We start from the raw sequence: 7,500 nt of genomic DNA, 5'->3' as shown, positions 1-7,500 counted from the left end.
CGATATACGGTACGAACCGCACGCCGGCTAAGACCCCAGTCAAATCTGACAACGCGACGCACTTGCCCAACGATTGCCTGCAGCCGCTCCCTCAACGAAACTAAGTGTGGAGTTAAACACATCCTTTCACTCATAGTTACCCCCAGGTATTTGACTTGCGTCGCATACCTAATACCTACCCCATTCAAACGGACAATCGGTGGACGACTCGGGGACAATCTGCCCTTAAGCAGCATTGTCACCGTTTTGTCCATCGATATATCCACTCCCACATCTACCCCCCAATTGTGGGTCAATGTAAGGAGCTGCCCCCCCACTCGCTCCAATTCCTCACGCGAACGACCCTCAACCAAAATAAGAAGGTCGTCCGCATACGCACAGTGTTTACAGAGTGGCTCTAACTGCCGAAGCAGGGAGTCCATCATGAGGTTCCAAATGAAGGGACCACAGACGGATCCCTGCGGACAGCCTCGCTCCACCCCAATCTCCACACTCCCGCCCACTCCTACCATGGATGCTTTTCTGTCCGAAAAATAACTCCGCCATAGAGTAATTTCCGGACAGCCAAGCTCCTCTAATCTCTGCAACACACGATCCCAGCGCAAGTGATCAAATGCCCCCTTAAAGTCAATAAATATGCCAAGGACATATTTATTGACGTTTTCCCTAACTACACTCTGAACATACAACCACGCATCCTCTATACCACGTCTTTTCCTAAACCCATACTGCCTATCCGACCTAACACCCCGAGTTAGCTCCTGAAGCCGCTCAACCATAACCCTTTCCAGCACTTTTCCAAGTACTGGAAGGAGGCTGATACCACGATAAGATCGAGGATCGCTCCTGATCTTATCGGGCGACTTCAAGAGTGCAACGACCCTAGCAATTTTCCACTCGCGTGGAAAATATCCCTCCCATATGCATTTATCATAAATGGCCTCCAAATATTCCGGAATGAACTTCCACAAGCATTTGCACATCTCTCCGTTCAAACCATCGAAACCTGGAGACCTTTTAGACCTGACCAGGCCAAATGCATAATCCAACTCCTCAGCTTCTATTGGAGGGACAGGCACCTCTTGTGCAGGAGGAACCTGAACCTCAGCCCTGGGAAAAAACTCGCCTAACAGAACATTGGCACACTCTCTCCACGTCGATAATACAGTATCACCTACGCGAAGAGAGCTAGCCATCTCATTTCGACGACCCCGACAGATCCTATAGACCTGTCCCCAAGGGTCGTCCCTATTTTCCCCCACAAATCTCCTCCACTCTTCCTCCTTCACTCTCACAAGCATCTTCTTATACTCTTTCATCCCTACGCTAAATTGATACTTGAGCTGAGACAGATTCTCCGAATTGGTCCGCCTGCCGCGTTGAAACAAACGCCTCAAGCGTCGGACAGACCTCCTCTTTGAATTTAACTCACTCGTCCACCATTTCACACCTTTCATTCTCACAGCCCTAGCTTTCCTAAACAATAAGTCATTCACACCCCAGACACATTCATATAGACGAGCAATTTGCTCGTCAACCCCCAATTCCTCAAACTCCCTAAGCGGTATATCCAATACCGCTTCCCTAACAGTATGTCCATATCGGTTCCAGTCAGTACACGAGGTACGCCATCGCCTCAATGGACTCCCCCCTTCTAACTGCGGGGTACGGGGAGTAACCATAATTTGTATTAAATTATGGTCACTAATTCCCCAACCCCCCCTAACACTCCATTTACACTCGAACCTACCCGCTGCTGCGTCATTCATGAGCGTCACGTCAATGTCACTCACACCTCTAGGCCCCTCAAACGTATACCATACGCTTGGTTCGTTTGCTACAAGAAGGTTATTCGCCACAACCCACTCGCTCATAACCTCACCCCGAGTGTGGCTCCGATATCCAGCAGTATGCCTGGATACCTTGCTGAACCACATCGGGGAGGTAGCATTCGCGTCAAGACACACGATGGCAGGAATGCTACTCTCAAGTAGTAGCACCGCATCAATGTATCTTAAGTAGGGCTCTAGAGGCTCGTCAGACTTGCAGTACAAGCTGACGACATTCATTCTGCCGAATTCCCCCTCGACACACACACATACTCCCCACTGTGATGAGTCAACTACTACACAAGAGTAGCTTGGCTCACACACAGCTACTGCGGCCTTGACTCCAAGGTCCGTAAAGACCCTGAAGCCCCCAGGAAGGCCTCTCACCACCCCATTGGTGGAGTATGGTTCCTGGAGCAAAGCAATGCCGCAGCCCCCCTCCGACATACACGCCCCCAATTCACACATCACGGCATATGACCCCTGACAGTTCAGTTGATATAGTTCAACCATCAATGTCTAGCGTTCGCACGGGCAACAATGGCACAGTACACCGGGCAGACAGTGGACATCATTAGATGTCCGGCTGGCTTGCCCTTAAATGCACAGTTGCGACAATGCGGGGCATTACCACAACCTGCACTCCTGTGCCCTTCCTGCCCGCACCTACGGCAGACATCCTTCTTGGCTCTGCATTCTGCCACCCTGTGATCAAACCCCATGCATCGGAAGCAGCCGGGCGTCAGTTGGTCTGGCCGTACCCGGAAGGAAAACCACTTTATGTAGCAACGACCTGCTTCCAGGAGGGCGGACATTAGCATGTCCGTTCCCTCAAGGACAACATTCGTCACCCCATCGGGGCTGACCTTCCAAGGACGGCTGATCATCCTCACGTCCTTCTCACGGCACCCAGGGCTGAACTCCTTGAGGTTCAACCGGAACAACTCTCCCATGAAATCTTCAGGGGAGATCTCCGTGTGGACCCCTTGGACCACAACCCTAGGCCCCAGCTTCCGACGTATGCTCACATCGAGCCCCACCTCGGAAAACTTGGCATTTTTCGCCAAGTTGTCCCTCTCGGCAACGGATGGGGTGCGAATAATCGCACCTCCATCCTTCAACGGGCGCACCTCGTGCACCCTAACCCCCATGGAAGGCCCTACCTCCTTTACTACTTTCTTAATCACCTCCTTGGAAGTAGTGGGGGTTTTACCCCTCACTACGACCGACCAGGTCTCGACTGGTTTGGGCACCGGCAACGCAGGCAACACAGGCGCAGGCGCCTGAGGTGCCGGCATCATCGCTGCACCAGCCAGCGCAGCTCCAGCCGTCCTCCGAGGTGCTTCCTCCCTAGTGACCTTCGTGGCTTCCAACTGCCCACGAAGATGGGCTATTTCCGCCACCATGTCAACAAAGAGTTCCTCGAACTCCAGGGAGTATCCCAGGAGGTCCTTAGCTAAACTCTTTGGGACGCCGTCCATGTCTATGACGGCTCCACTAAAGGCCGTCGCAATGGACTTGAAGCGTCCCATAAACTGCCCCCCAACTTTCAACGCTCCAAAACCTTCCAGGGAAGCACCCAATTTCTTCTGGAACTCCTCCAAGTGCTTCCCAGCTGGACCTAATTTAGCCCCTGTCTTACGCCCCTTTCTCCCACTCCCAATTTTTCCACTTTCGGAAGCGCCCTCGCTTCCACTCACCCCCGACTTACTAGAAGGCACCTTTTCAGGTACCTTTAAAACCTCCTTACCCATTTTCTCCACCGGAACCGCTGCACCTCCAGCGGTCTTCTTCTTAGTACGGGGAGGAGACCGCAAAATCACCTCCTCCTCTCCGGACGTCGATTCGTCCATTGCCGACGATGGCACCGCCGAACCGCTTGGAAGAGGGGTGTTCGCCCTCTTCCGAATACCGTCTAGTTTGGGCATAGCCCAACGACCCTCACACGTAGGTAGCCGAATTCGCCGGATAAAGGCCTCCCAAGCAACAACAAAAATTTGGTCCCTTTTGGGCAACGGCAACTACTGCACGGCAGGAGTGAATCCCGCACAGGCACGCACACAGCGGCTGCACCTATCGGCGAGCCAAAGCAAAGCGCGAGGGCGTAGCCCACAGCGCCAACCAAAGGTTTGGCAAAGGCCACCACCAATGCCTTGCCGGACAGAACACTGTTCCCCGAACAAGGACGGGTCGACCAAGGTGGAGCTAACGCCGAGCTCGACCGCAGGCAAAAAACACAACACGCTTTGGTCGTAGCACCTGCACAAGGTATTCAACCTTGGCGCAGTACTGTACCCACGCACAAAAGAGGACGCCCTTTTTACTGTTGCCAAATATGGCAATATAGCGGCACGACTACCTAGTGTACACGCACTCAACGAACCCACGCCGAAAAAATAACAGCGCGACACTACACCGACGCCAAGGATTAACGGCACGCGCCAAAAACCACGCCGAAAAATAACGGCACGCGCAAAAAACACCACGCCAAGAAAATAACGGCACGCCCGCAAAAGTTGTAAACAACTTAATGGAAAATTTCCAATGTGTCAATAGTACGGAGTATGGTGGCACTCACTAGAGTGTCCAACAACACTACCGTACGGCACTCACTCACGCGTCCAATATATTCACTACGCTGTACGAAAACACGTACAGCCACGCAAAAAATTGGCGTCACTCAAAAGAAACCGTATCACGCACCGGTACTCACACACGAATGTAACCGCAAAAGGAAATCACAAAAATCGCAAATCACCGCTTAGCACACGACACGTCCGCACTATTCAACAGTCAAACTGAGAATGAGTAGATAGGGACAGTAGGAATCTCGTTAATCCATTCATGCGCGTCACTAATTAGATGACGAGGCATTTGGCTACCTTAAGAGAGTCATAGTTACTCCCGCCGTTTACCCGCGCTTACTTGAATTTCTTCACTTTGACATTCAGAGCACTGGGCAGAAATCACATTGTGTCAACACCCGTTAGGGCCATCACAATGCTTTGTTTTAATTAGACAGTCGGATTCCCCAAGTCCGTGCCAGTTCTGAATTGATTGTTAATTGATAATCGTTATAATTTAAAAGGAATATATATCGAATGATATAATTCCTTAAAAATTTTAGCAAGAAAGTTCCACAATTGGCTACGTAACTACTATCCGGGGAACAAGAATCGTAATTCTCTATTTACCCAGAACGAGTACATAAACCATGGTATTGCTTCCCAATCAAGCCCGACTATCTCAATCTTCAGAGCCAATCCTTATCCCGAAGTTACGGATCTAATTTGCCGACTTCCCTTACCTACATTATTCTATCGACTAGAGACTCTTCACCTTGGAGACCAGCTGCGGATATTGGTACGGCCTGTTGAGAAGTTTGCGTGACCCCACCATAAATTTTCAAGGTCCGAGGAGAAAATATCGACACAACAGTAAATGTCATGCTCTTCTAGTCCATCTACCATATCTCTCTTCGAAAGACTTCCATGGTAGTACGACTATAAAACAGAAAAGAAAACTCTTCCGATATCTCTCGACGGCTTCTTTATGGTCGTTCCTGTTGCCAGGATGAGCACAAGGCCCATTTTTAATAACAAACGGATACTCAACAGGTTACGGAATTGGAACCGTATTCCCTTTCGTTCAAAATAATTCAAGTATTTTAATTATTTTTAAATATATTTTTATTAATATTTTTTTTTATTAAAAACTTGAAAATTTTCGGCTTTCGCCTTGAACTTAGGACCGACTAACTCGTGATCAACCACTGTTCACACGAAACCCTTCTCCACTTCAGTCCTCCAAGGTCTCATTCGATTATTTGCTACTACCACCAAGATCTGTACCAATAGCGGCTCCATGCAGGCTTACGCCAAACACTTCTAAGCACACTATTGTACCCTCCTACTCACTAAAGTTTCAAAATTTATAAATCAATCGAAATTGTTTTATAAATCATCTACTTTAGCGGTAATGTATAGGTATACAACTTAAGCGCCATCCATTTTAAGGGCTAGTTGCTTCGGCAGGTGAGTTGTTACACACTCCTTAGCGGATTACGACTTCCATGTCCACCGTCCTGCTGTTTTAAGCAACCAACGCCTTTCATGGTATCTGCATGAGTTGTTAATTTAGGCACCGTAACATTACGTTTGGTTCATCCCACAGCGCCAGTTCTGCTTACCAAAAGTGGCCCACTGGGCACATTATATCATAACCTCAACCTTCATATCAAGAAAGGTGAGGTTCTTACCCATTTAAAGTTTGAGAATAGGTTAAAATCGTTTCGACCCTAAGGCCTCTAATCATTCGCTTTACCAGATAAGATTATTTTATATAATTTTTAAATGCACCAGCTATCCTGAGGGAAACTTCGGAGGGAACCAGCTACTAGATGGTTCGATTGGTCTTTCGCCCCTATACTCAATTCTGACAATCGATTTGCACGTCAGAACTGTTTCGGTCTTCCATCAGGGTTTCCCCTGACTTCAACCTGATCAAGTATAGTTCACCATCTTTCGGGTCACAGCATATATGCTCAAGGTACGCTCCAGTTAGAGGTATAAATAATAATAAATTATCATTATACATAACTATATGGAACGCCCCGGGATTGAATTAATTGACTATTTATTAAAAAATAGACTAAAAATTAATCCCATTATATTTAAGTTAAGTTAATTATGCCATTAAGTTTAATATAACTCAATGACTTGCACATATGTTAGACTCCTTGGTCCGTGTTTCAAGACGGGTCCCGAAGGTATCCTGAATCTTTCGCATTGTTAATCATATAAATGCATACAAATAAATATTAATATCATAGATATTAAATTTTTTGTAAAATTCAAAAAATGAATTTTAGCATTATATATAATAAAATCTATCAACACTTTATCAAATCATTAGTATTTATTTTATGTTAATATGCTTAAAAAGCAAATTAATTTAAATAAACTTAATATCACCAATGATCTTTTGATAAATACTTTATTATGTTAATAGATTACAATGTCCTTATATGAAAAAAATGCACATTATTTTTTTAATTATTTAATGATGAATTTTTCATAATGGATATTCAGGTTCATCGGGCTTAACCTCTAAGCAGTTTCACGTACTATTTAACTCTCTATTCAGAGTTCTTTTCAACTTTCCCTCACGGTACTTGTTTACTATCGGTCTCATGGTTATATTTAGTTTTAGATGGAGTTTACCACCCACTTAGTGCTGCACTATCAAGCAACACGACTCTTTGGAAATATCTTTCTAGTAATCATTAACGTTATACGGGCCTGGCACCCTCTATGGGTAAATGGCCTCATTTAAGAAGGACTTAAATCGTTAATTTCTCATACTAGATATTAAGATATTCCATACACTGCATCTCACATTTGACATATAGACAAAGTGACTTAGTGCTGAACTATTTTCTTTTCGCTCGCCGCTACTAAGAAAATCCTTGTTAGTTTCTTTTCCTCCCCTCATTAATATGCTTAAATTCAGGGGGTAATCCCATATGAGTTGAGGTTGTTTTAATATTCTTTTTTTATCTTCTCACAATTTAATAAAAAAATTATATCATCTTTTCATCTCTATTTTTCTTTTCTCCTTTTATATATTGTAAATATATAAAAATAATAATAATGTAAAATGAGGCAATCCT

At 46.0% G+C, this 7,500-nt stretch overlaps 1 pseudogene; it reads right to left on the bottom strand.

Moving 5' to 3' along the window:
- Positions 1 to 4,585: 4,585 nt before the first annotated feature.
- On the bottom strand, positions 4,586 to 7,367 carry LOC129252065 (large subunit ribosomal RNA; annotated as a pseudogene).
- Between the last annotated feature and the right edge of the window lie 133 nt (positions 7,368 to 7,500).

The sequence above is a fragment of the Anastrepha obliqua genome, unplaced genomic scaffold, assembly GCF_027943255.1.
Source record: "Anastrepha obliqua isolate idAnaObli1 unplaced genomic scaffold, idAnaObli1_1.0 ptg000139l, whole genome shotgun sequence".
NCBI lineage: Eukaryota > Metazoa > Arthropoda > Insecta > Diptera > Tephritidae > Anastrepha > Anastrepha obliqua.
This window is presented reverse-complemented; position numbering and strand designations above follow the sequence as displayed.